Source organism: Crinia signifera, chromosome 2, assembly GCF_055691185.1.
Source record: "Crinia signifera chromosome 2, ASM5569118v1, whole genome shotgun sequence".
Lineage (NCBI taxonomy): Eukaryota > Metazoa > Chordata > Amphibia > Anura > Myobatrachidae > Crinia > Crinia signifera.
The window spans coordinates 166,708,784-166,726,036 of NC_139218.1; the positions used below are offsets into that span (position 1 = coordinate 166,708,784).

The 17,253-nt window shown below is 45.6% G+C and overlaps 1 protein-coding gene across 3 annotated transcripts in view; it reads left to right on the forward strand.

The window, feature by feature from the left end:
• DCAF6 (DDB1 and CUL4 associated factor 6) overlaps nucleotides 1–17,253 on the forward strand; it is a 345,809-nt gene that overhangs the window by 214,636 nt on the left and 113,920 nt on the right. The gene's annotated exons all lie outside the window — the stretch shown is intronic.

The following is a 17,253-nucleotide window of genomic DNA, read 5'->3' on the forward strand; positions in this document are numbered from 1 at the left end:
AGTCTAATTCTATCTGCACCTGTTACATCTTCCCCACCTGCAGTGCACATGGTTTTGTCAATCTGAACAGGAATTTGCTTCTAAGAGTGAACTAGAGTAAGGCCCATTATTCAGTCAGAACTACAAACATTTGGTGAATTCAGCTGGTATGAGCACTTCTATTGCCGGGGAACTCTGTGATAACATTTGTAGTTGTGGCTTAGATGTTTGTCGGTGCTACTTCATATCTCTCCCCTACTATGTAGAGAACTGATGATGGTGACGGGCAGAGGTCTTGGCTTTACTGTATGTTGTAATTGTTTGTACTAAATAAAGGGAATAGTGGTGTTCCCAGGGTGACAGCACTATTAGGGAGTGAGGTAATTTAGTAAAATGTGATAGCCCCTTTTAACTGGTGAGAAGTTCTGTTAATAACAGAAATGTCTCATATTTTGAGAGTTTCTTCTTTGGCTTTTTCAAGGTATAATCCTTCAGCATCCCAATTATGAGATAAAATACCAGACATCCTTGAAATATTTCTTAAACATGTATATAATACACTACTAAACAAAAGTTATCAAACACACAGTTTTCCACTTTTTGTTGAAATGTATGTAATTTAATGTCCCAGTGTACTATGAAATTAAATTATATTGGAGATATAAATGAAATTATACAAAATTTTCGTTTTGAAGATTTGATCAACATTTTTGAATTCTCCAAAGCACATTATTTCTGTAATGAAAACCAGTTATTGTTTGGGAAGTGCTTCCCATCAATGTTGCAGAAGTCCCACAAATGTGTTGCACTTGTAGCTTGCTTTGCTTTCACCCTGCCCAGTTATCGTCAAATCTGGAGACTGTGTTGGTCATCCCATGATTTAGGGGTTCATCATCAGGAGGACCCAAGAATCCCCTGGGAATGCAGGCGTGCCCCTGCCTGCTTGGGCCGTCAGCTGACGTCACATGATGTCAGCGCCCGCCCCCTTTTTGGTGGCAGTAATAAAAGGCAGTTTAGACTGACTTTTATTGCTGAAGGCAGGAGAAATTATTTGATGGGCAGCGATCATCGTATGATTTATCCTGCTAGCGGCCCCATGCAAAGGGATGTGTTAGGGTACATGTATTATTTATTTATTTATTTATTAACAGTTTCTTATATAGCACATAAATATTCCGCAGCGATTTATAGAGAATATTTTAACATTCACATCAGTCCCAGACCCAGTGGAGCTTACAATCTATATTCCCTACCACATGTACACACACACACACACACACACAGACATTCTAGGGTTAATTTTTGTTGGAAGCCAATTAACCTAACAGAATATTTTGGGAATGTGGGAGGAAACCAGAGTACCCGGAGGACAGCCATGCAAGCAGGGGGAGAATATAAAAACTATGCACAGTTAGGGCCATGGTGGGATTCGAACCCATAAACTCAGTGCTACGAGATAGTAATGCTAACCATTACACCCTCTGTGCTGCCCCAAATGTATGCATGGTACTGAGGGGATTCAGGGGGGGCGGGCGTTCATCAGGGTGGCGCTTACCCGCTCGCTAGGCAGCGAGTGTACGCTGTTTTGTGAGCAGGTTTGAATAAGGCCCTCAGTTCTGATTGCACGGCTGTGATTTTACAGGTTAGGCAGATGATGATTGATAGACCACAAATGCATACAGCCTGTAATACACATGTAGTATGCAGGTGATGATCGACATACCACACATGCATACAGCCTGTAGTACCATCTTGCAATAAAATTCAAGTGTTCCGTGAAGAGTTGATGCTGTATTTAAGGCAAAGGACATTGGATTCCCCACGCTTTACTGGTTCTTATTCGCTTAAACCCTGGAATCAAGTCTGGAAAATTGTAACATTTCAACTGGGATACCACCACCTGCATAATTTGGATTGGACTATCGCACAATCGAGAGGATACCTCTATCATATGAGGACAACCAACACCCTCCAGCGATAAAAGTAATCCTGCAAGGTATATGGACTCCCTTAATTTCCATACAACAAAGTACGTACAGAACAGGAGGAGATCTGATTAAACTTCAGAAAACTACAAGAACCAATGGGACTCCCCTATGTATAAGTATACAACTTCCTTTGTCCTTTTTATTGGTTGCTCAATATAAACTATATGGCCAAAATGTCTTTGTACATTTGCTGCTATTAATGGCTATATATAATTTTAACATAATTATTTCTCTTTCGTCCAGTCCGGTGACACAGCTCACGATGGGATGTAGGAGGGTCCGCCAGGAGCCAGGCACCTATGCTTCTAATTCTTTGGGAGCAGGTTCCTCCCTACTGCATCCCATGATGCTTCAGTTAGTTTTAGCTGCCCACAGGAGTGGGTGCTATGCTTCGCAGCTGCGTTTTTTTCTTTGGATTTTTAGTATAGTTAGGTTTGGTACTTATGTAGTATCTGGGCTGCCGATTTTTTGATTGTATGCCTTAACTTAAGGCATACAATCAGTGCGATGCGATATCGCATCGCATGCGACCATATCGCATGCGATGCGATGCGATGACCCGATTTTTCCATAGGTTTCAATGTTAAAATGGACTGAGTCCATTTTAACATGGAATTCAATGGGAAAAAGGGGTCCTTTTCATACCCCTACTATCCAAGTGGGCATGGAGTTGGATATAAACCTGTGGCGAGCGCAGCGAGCCACCGAGCCCGAAACGTGGCGAGCGGACGGTAACACCTACTCAGAGTCTGCAGTTCCTCGGGGTAATTTTGGACACACACACCTTCACAGGGTGTTCTTACCACACCCCAAAGCTGTGGAGATTCGGCAGATGGTGCTGACAATTCTCCTGGCTCCTGCACCGACGGTGTGGCAGGGAATAAGGCTGTTGGGCAAAATGGTAGCGACTTTCGAGACGCTGCAGTTTGCCAGATTCCATTCGAGGTCCTTCCAGTGGAACATCCTAGCATGCTGGTCCGGCAATGCCAAGACAATGAAACAGGAACGGCTGGTCTTGTCTCAGGAAACAAGAATGTCCTTGGAATGGTGGACGGATATAGAGACTCTGCAGATGGGGCGGTCCCTTTGCTCCTGGGACTGGTTGGTCATCACGACGGATGCCAGTCTCAGGGGTTGGGGGGCAGTTGTGCTTCACCTAAGGTTACAGGTCCTTTGGTCCGAGGAGGAATCCAGATTTCCCATAAACATACTGGAACTGAAAGCGGTATGGAATGCATTGTGCCAAGCAGAGGAATTTCTGAAAGCATTGCCAGTACAAGTTCAATCCGACAATGCCACTACGGTGGCATATTTAAACCATCAGGGCAAAACTCGAAGCAAGATGGCGATGGCAGAGATTGTGAGGATCTTCACCTGGGCGGAAGTGCAGGTACCAGCACTGTCAGCCGTATTCATTTCGGGGATCCGGAATGTGGAGGCGGACTATCTCAGCAGGGCGGATCTGCTGGAAGGGGAGTGGTCACTCCATCGGGAGGTATTTCAGAAGATTGTAGACCAATGGGGACTGCCAGACATAGATCTTATGGCGTCAAGGGCCAGTTGTCAAGTGCCAAGGTTTTGCTCCCAGTCGAGGGATCCATCGGCTTGGGCAGTGGATGCCATGACAATCCCTTGGTCTTTCAATCTGGTCTACATCTTTCCCCCGTTCCCAATGATCTCGAGGGTGTTGAAGAGGATAAAGAACCAGAGAGTACCAGCCATTCTGGTTGCACCAGATTGGCCCAGGAGGTCATGGTACTCAGACATACTGAGATTATCGATGGAATCGTGGCGACTGCCTCTTCAGCCGGACTTGCTAAGCCAATTACCGTTCCTGCACCTGGACCTAGTTTGTCTAAATTTGACGGCGTGGCGTATGAATCCTCCTTATTGAGAAAGAAAGGGTTTTCAGAAGAGGTTATACAGACCATGCTAAGAGCCCGAAAGCCGGTGTCTGCGACTAATTACCACAGGGTGTGGCGGATCTACATCAGGTGGTGTGAACGTCAGAGAGTTCATACCTCCAGGTTTAAGGTAGCGAGGCTACTGGAGTTCCTAAAGGATGGCCTGTCGTCTGGTTTAAGTTTGCAGTCTTTGAAAGTGCAAATTTTGGCGCTTTCCATTTTCTTCCAAAAGAGGGTGGCTCTGTTGCCGGAGGTACAAACCTTTTTGCAGGGTGTAGCCAGGATTAAGCCTCCTTATAGGCAGCCGGTTGCACCGTGGGACTTGTCTCTTGTTTTGTCCATGCTGCAGAAACCTCCATTTGAGCCACTGAGATCAGCTGATCTCAAGTATCTTACCTGGAAGCTTACCTTTTTATTGGCCATTGCTTCGGCTAGGCGTGTGTTGGAATTGGGTGCCTTGTCCTGCAAGTCACCATTTTTGATTTTCCATGATGACAGGGCTGTACTCAGGACAGTACCAACATTTTTACCAAAAGTGGTTTCCTCATTTCATTTGAATCAGGACATTGTGCTCCCGATTTTTTCCCTGCCTGAGGGAACGAGGAATAGGGACAGTTTAAATTAGTTGGATGTGGTTCGCGCATTGTGAATCTATATCAGTAGAGTGAAAGATGTTCGCAAACGGATTTGCTGCTGGTTTTGTATGATGTACATAAGATTGGGTGGTCTGCTTCAAAGCAGACTATTGCCCATTGGTTGAGATCAACTATTGCGTTTGCCTACTGTAAAGCAGGTAGGCCTGTGCCATCTTGCATAAACGCCCATACTACAAGGTCAGTTTCTTCTTCGTGGGCTGTGCGTCATGGGGCCACAGCTGTGTCACCGGACTGGACGAAAGAGAAAAGGGGATTTTTGTAAGAACTTACCGTTCAAACCCCTTTCTCTGAGTCCAGTCCGGTGACACAGCGATCCCTCCCTAATGCTCAGTAAGTTGTACCGTTCATGGTTGCCATGTTATGTGTTATAAGTTGCATATATGATGTTCAGGCATTGTACTGAGTTGTGTATCCTAGTGTGCTGTTGAAGTTTAACTGAAGCATTATGGGATGCAGTAGGGAGGAGCCTGCTCCCAAAGAATTAGAAGCATAGGTGCCTGGCTCCTGGCGGACCCTCCTACATCCCATCGTGAGCTGTGTCACCAGACTGGACTCAGAGAAAGGGGTTCGAACGGTAAGTTTTTACAAAAATCCCCTTTTTTAATAATAAAAAATATATGATTGTAATACTTAATTGATCCAATTTATTCTTTGCATTTTACACAGAAATAGACAATGAAATAGTTAATACAGAGCCAGACAGAAAAATATGTTGGACAAACAGACTTAGGGGGTTTTTCTGGAAAATTCCTTCTCAAATGGACAAAACCATGTGCACTGCAGGTGGGGTAGATGTTACTTGTGCAAAGAGAGTTAGATTTTGGTGGGGTTTTACTTCAAAGTGAGATCTACTGTATATTGCAGTGTAAAAATAAAACCGTCAGTATTTTCCCTGCACAGAAACAAAATAACTCACCCAAATCTAATACCCCTTTCAGACATAAGGCAAAATCCCAGGTTTTTGCACATGAACGGCCATCAACTCGGGATATTTGTATGTCTGAAAGGGTCAACCCGGGTGTTAAAACCCAGGTCTCCGACCCTTCTTTTTACCTGGGTTGAGGACCCGGGATTTAAGACCCGGGTTGACCCTTTCAGACATAAGAAAAACCCGGGTTTTTCAGCAAATTACTGGGTAGAACTGCTTCACCCGGTAATTTGCTGCTGTAGGTGTGAAAGGGTGCAGGCTGCACCCAGGGAAAATGACCCAGCAGTCAAAATGCCGGGTAATTCCCGGGTAGTATGTCTAAAAGGGGTATTATTCTCTCTGCACATTTTACATCTGCCCCGCTGTAGTGCACATGGTTTTGTCCATCTAAGAAGGAATTTGACAGGAGTGAACCAGAATAACCCCCTTAATGCAGAAATTAACCTTAACTGGACAAGACCAAAAATACTGCAGGTTTTTTTTTTTTTTTTAACATTAGTTTTTACTAATAGAAATAGGACTTACAGTAGTATACAGAACAGCATTACAGTGAAGAGCAGGCAAATGAACAATAAAAAACAAGGCAAGGACTAAAACAACTCCTTCCTCGGAGAAGTAGTTCAGTACTACCCCCCCCCCTGCCCCAATGTCATTGAGGCAGGAATTCCAAGCCTGCCCTGCTACTTAGCCATGTCCTAAAAACTTATAATAGCCAAATAGGTACTAAAAAGTAATATAGACAAAGACAAAACAAGACCGACACATGAGGAAAGTATACAAGACAGGGGGAACATAGAACAGGGGGTACGGCTGAGTTTCAGTCCCTTTATCAACTGAAACAATTGACTTATGTCAAGTAATCTACGGCGAGTGCAGGATAGACAAATCAATCAGTTCACTGAGGCCTAGAGGCTGGCCACTCTTCTCCCGAAACTCATACCCCAGCTCCTGATGAAGACGCGAGACAGCGTCGAAACGCGTTGAGCAGCTTCCAGCACTACTCCACTGCACCTTATTGCTCTTTTGCACCAGACCAGGACTGCACTAAAACCCTGCACTTTATTTCCGGACCAGTTTTTTCACTCCAGGACGTCCACCTTCCAGCAGCCATTTGCAACATCATGCTTGGTACACCCATACCATAAGGACTGCCTAATCTACCTCATCTGACACCTGGACTCCACTGGGCAATTTATCCGGATTGGGACATATCTCATGCAGTAACCTCACCCAGGAGACCGTTTACATCTTCTTGTCTCCCCCTGGTAACTATTAATGTGCTGGTGCACACACTGTGGAGTTTTATACTCATCAGAGAGCCTCTGTCTTATCACTGTTTTTATTATATAATTATATTATATATGTTTTTATGAGAGCTCTCATTTCATTAATAGTTTTTTTGTATAATAAATGGTATTATTATGTACATGTGGTAGTGTACATTTCTTTCAGTAAAACCTAGCGCTGTACACCACTCCTTCCTTTTGCATATATATATTGGGAGACTTACACACTCCCCGTACAGCAGCTTTGGCTGTGTCTGTGGTTCCCTCCCCCCCTTTTTTTCTCCCGAAACTCACCCCACTTCATATGGATAGAGGTAGGAGAGGAAGAGTATTTACACCCTGTGGTTTCAAAAACATAGTGTTCATGTACAGCACTAATGATATTTTGTATAGTAGGCACAGATGAGGATTTCCATAATCGGCCTATAGCTGCTTTAGTTGCAATTAAAATATGGACTAGTATATATCTATTGCAGCTAGACACTGGAAATGGAAACTGATGCAGCAGAGCCGCCAGAGGGTCATCAGGGATAGAAAGGCCCAGGACCTCGTCAATCAAAATAAACACCTCGCGCCACATCGGCCTCAGGGTCGAACAGTTCCAGAAAATATGTATTAAGGATCCCACACATCCACATCCCCTCCAACAGAGATTGGATATGGTGGGCCAAATGGCATTAAGCCGACAAGGGGTAAAGTAGGCCCTATTACACAGTTTATAATACATTTCACAATGGTGCATACATTTAGAGATCTTAAAGCAAGACTTAAATATCGATTCCCAAACTGAATCAGGAAGTTCTCGAGATAAATCCTTTTCCCAGCCAACTTGAGACACCAACTGCCCCCCCCCCCCCCCTGCCCAACAGTACTATATATTGATACCATTTAGAGATACCTCCCCTATGATTAGAGGATGATAAGTTAAGGGTCAGAGCTGGCGGGAAGCGTGGTATGAGTCTCCCAGTATGTTCCGACAACCAGTGTCGTATCTGCAAATATTTAAAAAAATCATGCTTGGAGATTTGAAATTGTGTCTGTAGCTGGGAAAAGGAGAGAAGGGAATCCGTACAGTAAATATCTTTCAAACACTTAATTCCTCCTTCTATCCACATCCCCAAGCGAAGGTCTGGAATTAGGTTGCTTAGCGAGTTAATGGAGAGACAGGGGGCCGATAGGGACACATCTGGATCGTTTGCTACCACCTCATGCCAGACGCGCAAAGTAGTTCTGATCGCTATTCCTGGACCCGTCCATGCGGGAATCGCCCTAGCAGGCAGAAAAAATAGCTCAGAGAGCACAAAATTCTTCAGGAAAGGTCTTTCTATGCTAACACAGGGCTTAGGGTTTGTTGTTACAAACCAGTCACGGGCCTGGCTCAGAATGCACACCGAGTGGTAACGTTCAAGATCGGGATACGCAACGCTGCCGGAGTCTTTTGGTAGCACCAATGTGCGCCTGGCAATCCTAGGCCTAGCTCCCTTCCAAATGAAATGAGAAAATAACCTATTAATCCTAAGGGAGAATTTCCTGGGGATAGATCTAGGGATAGCACAAAACAAATACATAAGTTTGGGAAGCAACATCATTTTGGTCGTAGCTACACGTCCCAACCAAGAAATTTCGTGTAGCAACCAATCCTGTGTAAGTTTCTCAAGAGAGCTCAAAAGAGGGGCAAAGTTACATTCTATAATGTCGGACTCTCTGGCTAGTTGAACACCCAAATATTTAATAGCCCGTGTCTGCCAGGCATATTTATATTCATCCTTAAGCCGTACTAACGACTCATGAGGGATATGTAGCGGGAGAGCCTCAGTCTTAGTCTTGTTAAGTTTATAGTATGAGATTCTGGTATATAAATCTAGAATATCATGTAGTTTAGGGGGGAGGAAGTGGGGTTCGTGATGCACAGTAAAATATCATCAGCAAATAAGCTGATTTTATGGGAAAGATCCCCAATTACAGGTCCCTCAACACCCCGGTAAATCCTAATAGTCTCAGCCAGAGGTTCTATTGCTAATGCGAAAATGAGGGGCGATAAAAGGCAGCCCTGCCTAGTGCCGTTAGAAATGCTAAAGGACGCCGAAAGGGTATCATTGATAAACACCCTCGCAGATGGAGTGGAATAAAGGGCCATAATAAAATCTAGAAACCTCCCCTGAAAACCAAAGGACCCTAAGACCGAGTTAAGATAACCCCAGTGTAACCTGTCAAAGGCATTTTCCGCGTCTTAAGACAAAATTAACAGGGGCACCTTATGGAAATCACAATGTTACATAACGTTATACACTCTGCGGGTATTGTCTGGAGCTTGCCTACCCGGGACAAACCTTACCTGATCTGCAGCTACAGATGGGGCATTGCTCATCTTTGCAGGGGATGGCGATTGCGACGCCAGCCACCATCTCCCGCCAGCCGCCATCTGTATAGCGAGAAGGGGATGCGTGCGTCCCCTTCCGATGGCGCTTCCAGCGCTTCCCCCAGGTCACCGCCGGCTTGTGACTTACCCGGTTTGGGAATTGCTACTATTTGCGCCTCTAGCATTTCCTTGCGGAAAACGCGAGAGGTGGAGGCCTCGTTAAAGACCCGTAGCAAGACCGGGGCCAGCTCAGACTTATAGCTTTTATAGAAGATAGATGGGTAACCATCCGAGCCCGGGGCCTTATCTTTAGGCAGATCCTCAATCACTTTCTCAATCTCCGAGAGGGTCCAAGGGGAATCCAAAGCGAGACATGCTTCAGGGTTTAACTTAGGTAAATTCAATGTACTCAGGAAAGTCCGAATATCAGTCTCCTCAGGCTGATGAGTATCAGTATCAGAATTTAAGTTAGATAGCTGAGTATAATACTCGGCAAATAAATTAGCTATCTCGCTCGGGTCTAAAACCCTGGACCCTTCAGATGCAGAAATATAGTGGATCCGAGCCTTCGCCCGCCTCCCCCTCAGCTTACGGGCTAGGAGTCTCCCTGCCTTATTACTAAAGACATAGGACCCTATTCTGGTTACGGCGGCCGTGCGTACGTACGTTCCGTATCAGCGTACGTTTGCCATACGTGGCAGTTGAGCGAAAGTCCACCCACAAAACAGCCGCATATGTACGGGCACAAACACCGACAAAGGGGAGTGGCGTACAATTGAGCGTACGCCAACGTACACGGACGGATCACCCCTTAGACTCCAACAACTGGCGTACAACATAGCGTACGCCACCGTTTACGGACATCTCTCGTCCGTCTTCCCACCGACTTCTTGCGGCTATCTGAGCATACGCCACCGTGCACGGATGGGTCTCTATTGTTTTCAATGGAAAACTCAGCGTATGTCACCGATCGTGAGAGTCCTTTGTAGGTGTTAGATGTGGTTTATGTATTTGTATCATAAATACAAAACATATGTTTGTATTAGAGTGAAAAGGTCGACTTGTGTAGATTGAGTGTGCTGCTGTTTAAAGTATATGAAAACACTTTCTGAATGTGTGTAAATGGTTTCCAAATAACTACCTTGGCATTTATAAGCAGGTCTTAAGAATCTTAACTAAAATGAAACCAACCTTTACATGTAGAGAAGTGTAGAAAGATATGCTTCCAATGTGTTTGAGGGCTGTGTGTGGCTTGCAGGTAGTGAAATAATGGTTTGGACTTAATAGACTGCAGCATTGCTTATTACATTCAGGTGTATGTGTTTGAGTAGTAATCAGCGTTAATTAGCAGACACAGGCGGTATCTGTAGGGGTGGTCTGAGGTGGCGGTTGGCGTCCGCCTGTTTTGTGTCCGAAATGAACGGTGCTTTCTCCGATCTAGCGGTAGTAGCAGCGTACATTTTTTGTGCACACCCCCGTGTACGCCCATGTTTACGCCCAGTTTCCCTCATTATTTTGGCCGCTCCCCTCAACACGCCCCTATGCCGCCCACAGTGACCGTACTCTTGCGGACAGGTTTTTTCGCACAGAAAGACCCATCCGTGAGCGTTGTGGAGTTGTCGCGCTTGCGCATTGCGGAAGGTACGCATGCGCAGATAAAAAAAAAACCAGGAACGTACGACTACGGCCCAGCCGCCCGAACCAGAATAACCTCCATAGAATCTCTGATTCAGGCGAGACAAATTACGCTGTACTTCCTGGAGATAAAACTCATTCACCTCCTCCCTAGCCGACAGTAACTGCTTATAAATAGATTTATTAAGGGGGTTTACCTTATGTTCCTCTTCTAACCTAGACCGTTTCCTTTCCGCTAAGTCTAAATTAATTTTATGAGCTCTTTTAATCCTGGCAGCCACCTGGATCAAAGACCCTCAAACAACCGCTTTCAATGAGCACCAGTGGTTAAATGTATTAGTGTCGTCAGGGGAGTTATTATCTAGATAAGATTTGATGTCTTGCGGAATAGTTTTAAAAACCTCTGGCTGAGACAGAATGAACCTACCCATCTTCCAGGGGCCAGGGGCAGAATTACGGGCACCAACTTCCCAATCGATAAGGATAGGGGAATGGTCGGACCAGGACATGGGCAGGATCCTAATGTCAAAAATCGATGCTAGCGTCCATTTATCCGTCAATAGCAAATCAATCCTAGAGTAAGAGGAGTGAACATGAGAATAAAAAGTAAAGTCTCTCTCCTTCGGATGCTTGACCCGCCATGCATTATAGAGATCAAATTCGCCTAATAATTGGCCAAAGCCAGTAGGGGACTTACCACTTAGAGACTGAGATCTGCAGGAGGAGGCTCTAGGCAGGTAAGACCTATCAACAGCAGGGTCAACCACTAAATTGAAGTCTCCCAATATCAGAATAGCACCTTTTGCGTTTCGTTGGACAGCAGCACAAACCTTCCTGCAGAATTGTAATTGTCTGGAATTAGGGGCATAGCACTACACTAAGGTAACATCTTTACCCTCTAAGGACCCCACTAGAATGAGGAATCTGCCCTCAGGGTCAGAAACCTGGGATTTTAAAGTAAAAGAGCAGGTATGTGAAAACAAAATAGCAACCCCAGCTTTCTTAGTCGGGGCATTCGCCGTATAGCAACAAGGGAAATGACTGTTAGAGAAACGAGGGCGATCGGAGCTGCTGAAATGGGTTTCCTGAATGGCGACTGTACTCGCCTTCTTTTTATGAAAAAAGGAAAGAGCTACCTTTCTTTTTTGGGGGGAATTTAAACCTTTCACATTTAATGTAATAATTTTAACCATTACCAGAATTAAAATGTGGCATAAGGACCAAGACAAAAGGCATCAAAATTGGCATTGTGTTGGACCCAAATTGAATAGTAAAGAGAAAAAACACATAAGACTGGGGGGGGGGGGGGGAAAGCACATAAGGAAGCAACAAGACAGGAGGATACAGCACAAACAAATTAAATGAAGAAGCTCCCAAAGGAGCCCAAGTGAGGCGCCAAAGTAGCACCTCCTCACACATCTAATAAGGGGGAGAAACAACAAATTACCCCGCTCCCCTCAAACCAATTAACCATCTAAACATAATAAGCATTAAGGACCAACATTAATGAGGCACCATAGGGACCCCAAGGGGCCAGACCCGCAGTGAGGATGAAGTGCCAGCAGGCTGAGGGTAAAAGGAAGCACCCAAAGACCTCCAACACTGAACATACATTTTGCCGCAACATTAGAGGTAATATTGGATTTGCGCACACGGTCAGCCACCATAAAACTGCAGACTAAACAATAAAGAACCTGGAAATAGTATATGGAGTCCACTGCCACCACCCATCAGCGATTCTAGTAGTGCTTCTCAGCCACCGACCAGTCCGGCTGGAGTCGGCAGGTTGGAGAAGAAGAGTTGGAGTGGTCTGTTAGGTTCCACTTCGTGAGTAATTTCTGGCCTTCCTCAACGTTTGAAATGACGATCGTAGAGCCTTCTCTGGAGACCAGTTTAGTTGGGTACCCCCACCTATATGGAACAGCAGCCTTGCGGAGAGCAGTTCTGATTGGGAGAAGAGAGCGTCTCTTGGCAAGTGTAAACTGAGAAAGGTCACCGAAAAGTTGTAAGGAACCTAAAGAGTCTGCTGTATCAGAAGAAGGTCTGGCCGCCTTTAATAGAGCCTCCTTGATGTGGTAAAAATGGACTCATCAAAACGACCCTTGGAGCTCCCACAGGAGCAGATCTAGGCCTTGGTAAGCGATGAATTCGGTCCAAAAGCAGATCTTGGGAAGAGGCAGAGGGAAGTAGTTTTTTGAAGATATCAACAGTGAAGTCGTGGAGGCTACTGTTGGAAACGGACTCTGGAACTTCTCTTAATTTTAGGTTGTTTCTACGGGAGCGATCCTCCAGGTCAGCAACCTTCTCCCTCAAGGCCACCACTTCCCCCTCCAGGGTGTCATGAGAGTCAATTAAGGCGTGTGGGAATCTACCACCTCCCCCATCTTGGTTTCTAGATGGCCTGTACGTTCCCCCAAATCCTCGATGGATTTTTGGCATGTTTGAAACATAGAACGAAATTCGGAGGCAACCTCGTCTTTAAATTGATGAAACAGGAGTTTTAAAGTGCCCACTGTTAGAGCCTCCAAATCGTCCAACCGAGGTTGGATTGAGGGGGGTTGAGACGAGGGAGGGTCCGGAGAGGACAGCTGTTGGGGAGCCTCAGACGAAGTTGAGGCATGTAGAGCAGATGTGTCACCTCCTGTCGAGCGTTTAAGGGAGGGCTTAAAGAAGGGAACTTGAGAGACAGACCCCACCGCCTTATGTTTTTTGGAAGGCATAATGATGAGAGGGCACGTAGACTTGAATGGTATCAACTAGAGGCTCTGAAAATGCACAAAAAAAGGAAGACATTTGCTGCAGGTGAATGCTTAGACAGTTGAAAAGGCACTCATATGATGTTAGTCCATTGATTCCTGGAATTCCCGGAGGGAGCGGGCAGTTGCTAGAGATGGCTTATAAGGTCCGGCAGCTACATTTTAATGAAGTATGGGAGAGGAGTGTATTGAAGGCTCATAAAATAGACAGAACTCGCCTGTGCCGGTAGGGATATTGAAATATCGAAGTAGGGGTTGCAACAGCAAATCAGATGCCCTGGCAGGCCAATGAGTAGTTCAGGTGTTGGGACTTAACATGGAACTGCAGCGTGTCCACACTCAAGGAAGATGGCCTGGGCCCAGGCCAGAGTAAAGGGTTCTCCCAGACTGTACAGCACTAAAGTATGCAGGCAGAAGTCTATATATTGTGTGATGCTAAAGTTCGGGCAAGTACTCCACCAATTAGGTTTGCACAGTTGTAGATAAGCTGAGAGACCCCTGTGGGGTACTTACTCACATCTGGAACCCACAGATTGTTGCTGCACTATTTCGGTCCACCTCCTCCTCCAAGGCTCCCCGGGGCTGTCTGTGGGAGCAGCGGGTATAGGTCTATCGCCCACAGGGATCAACAGGCTCAGGAATGCCCTCGGGGTCGAAGCATCTCCGCTGAGTCCCCCACTTCCGGTCCCGCGACGGTCCACGTCCCTCAGCAAATGTAGGCCGGGCTCAGGCCTATTCCTGCCGGGATCTGCAGGCACCGGAGTCCGTCCGGGGCCGAAGCACATGCCGCCGAGCTCTCCACCCCTGGTCCCGCGACGGACCGCATCACACGGTCTGGAAATTTGTTGAGGCTTCGGCCTCAACACTAGGCCGCAGGCTCCGGCGCCTCCGGAAGCTCTCACCGGCACCGGAGCTCACACGCAGCGTGACCGCTGCTCTCCGGGTCTTGTCAGGCAACTAGGGGATGGTGGGGAGAGAGAGGGTAGATGTGGAAAACCCTCTTAGAAGCTACGGGATGCGGGAGCTCAGACGGGACACGTCTGCTCAGTCCTCACGCCAGGCCACGCCCCCAATACTGCAGGTTTAAACAAGGCAAGACTTTTTCAGCAACCCCTCTGTTTTATGGCCGGTTATAATGTTATGATAATCTAGGATGAACTTGGGGTTAATCCTTGCTGTGACTGGCAGGTCTGCAAAATGTTGATTACAGCCTGATTTGTGCTTCTGTGGCCGAGGTGGTGAAGCCACAGCAGCATCTGAGCCTGACCCTGACTCTCTCACTATACCCTTAGCCGGCTGGCACTTGCACTGGTCTTAGACTTTACCACTAATAGCCGCCTTCCAGGGCAGACTAGCTCCACCCTGTACTCAGATGCCACCTGGTCTTCGCGGTGACACTAAAGTCCCAACCAAGTCAGGGTACCAGTAAGAGGATAAAATGACTAAATAACAAAAGATAACTAGGCTCTGCACATGAACATAAATTAGAGTATGGATTGGAATACATTAAATTAGAGTACAGGATTTGCAGCCTTTACCGCTATAATGCGAATCCGTTGCTACTGTATACACAAAACTATAACCAGGGTATTGTGGATAGGTTTACAACCTAACCGCCTAAGCGGCACCATCGCCAGGTTAGACCAATGCCTCTGGTATCTGCTGGGAGACTAAACAAACAAGAAAGCTACACTAGACAATTCGGCATGCAATTAGGCCTGCACCCTAACCTCTTCCATGACTCTCAGGACAAGAGCTATGGCTCCAGGTGGTGCTGTGAGAATACCAAGGACAGATAGAAATGAAGGGTGCGATTTCCACCACAATGTGTGGGGAAGCTGCGGGTATTCGCAGAAGCTGGACACAGACCAGATACAATGGTTCTCTGACACAGGCAGGTTCTGACAGACTGGAGACAATGGTTCTCTGACACAGGCAGGATCTGACTGACTGAAGGCAATGGTTCTCTGAAACAGCTGCTGCACTGAGGTCTTAGAAACACAGACTGGAATACCCTGAACGCTGGAGTAATCTCAGACAGGATTTTGCTGGAACGCTGAGAATCTCTGGGAACATAGAACACCAGAAACAAGGAATATACTAAGATTATCACAGGAATATAACTAGCAGGTTCTGAATGCTGAGAGCATACCTACAGTATATACCAAGTGGCTTAGGAGGCAGCCACACCCAAAAACTAAGGTATGCATGGAAACAAGGCAAAGTTGATTAGCCAAAACCTGGAGTGCTGATCCGGTGAGTACATATAAACCCCCACAGAACATGAATGACAATGACTGCTGTGGTCGCAGCCCATGGCACCATATCAATGACCTATACCGTGGCATTATTGTTTTTTTTATTTCTGCTACTGATTCCTCTCCCTATGCAACTGAATATCTGACTTGCCTTCCTCATTGCTTTGTTACGTTGCTTACTTGCCTTAAAGTAATCTAAAATTGTGACTCCAAATCCCTTTCCTCCTCTGTAGTTTAGTTCTGACCATAGGCGAAACTAGAAATTTGGGAATGAGTGGACTTCAAATGTCTGATTTTTTAAAGAAATAAAATTGCGCATGCCAAAGACTTGCACGCAAAAAGGGGCAAGGCTTCATTGCATGGGGTGTGGCCTTTCTGCAAGGAACATGTGTGCCGCAAACATTGGCAGTATGTGTGCGATACAGTATATAAACAGTAAATGCTTAACCACCAGCCTCTGAGTGCTGCTGCTTGTTTTAAAGTGAGTTGGTATGATACTTGTTCCATAGGGAACTGAAACAGAATCTAGACGGGAGATTACCGATCCAACTGCTGTTACATACATTTATTATTTATGTGTGCATAATATATAATACACTGATTGTGTGCGATGAGTCGGCCTCTGTCTTTATTTTGAACCATACTGGATCACTGGATCCCAGGTTTTCACCCACATTTACATAAAATATTCTGTCACCATTTGTAAGTATTAAGTCTAATATTGCATGCTTAAGAGTGGGCTCCTTCACCAATTGCTGGAGGGATGCTCCTTGCAAGGAATTCAGAATGTCCCTACTTCTGGTGGAACTTGCAACAGGCAGCTCCCAGTTTACATCAGGTAGATTAAAGTCTCCCATGATTATCACCTCTCCTTTAAATACCATTTTATTGATGTCCTGCAATAGGCTCTTGTCAAGTTTCTCTTCCTGAACTGGTGGTCTATAGATCACCCCTATACGAAGACTCCCCTTCTCTCCTGTTTCTATGGTCACCCAAAGGGCCTCAGTTTTTTCTTCAATACTTTGAATTAAGGAAGTCTATGCTTTTTTCACATATATTGCAACCCCTCCTCTGATTCTTCTCATTCTGTCGTTCCTAAATAAACTATATCCTGGTAAAACTAAGTTCCAGTCATGAATTTCATTGTACCATGACTGTAATAGCCACAATATCCAGTTCATCCCTTGTCATTATCGCAATTATTTCTGGGATTTTATTTCCTAAGCTCCTAGCATTTGCACACATAGCTCTTAAAGTTTTGTTTGTGCTTCTCCTGGTGATAGCTATGTTCATCTTTCTGCCTATATCTATTCCGTTTTTATAGGCATTATCTTCTGTTGCAGTGGACAGGCTTCCTGTTCCATTTGCCTGCAGAGACAATACCTCTAGGTTGGGGGAGCAGATTTCTTCATTCTTATTAGGTTCACTGCCCCCTGTGCTAGTTGAAATAGTTGCTGATGAAGCTTCCAAACTTCTCACTTAGTATTCTCGTTCCCCTTGAAGA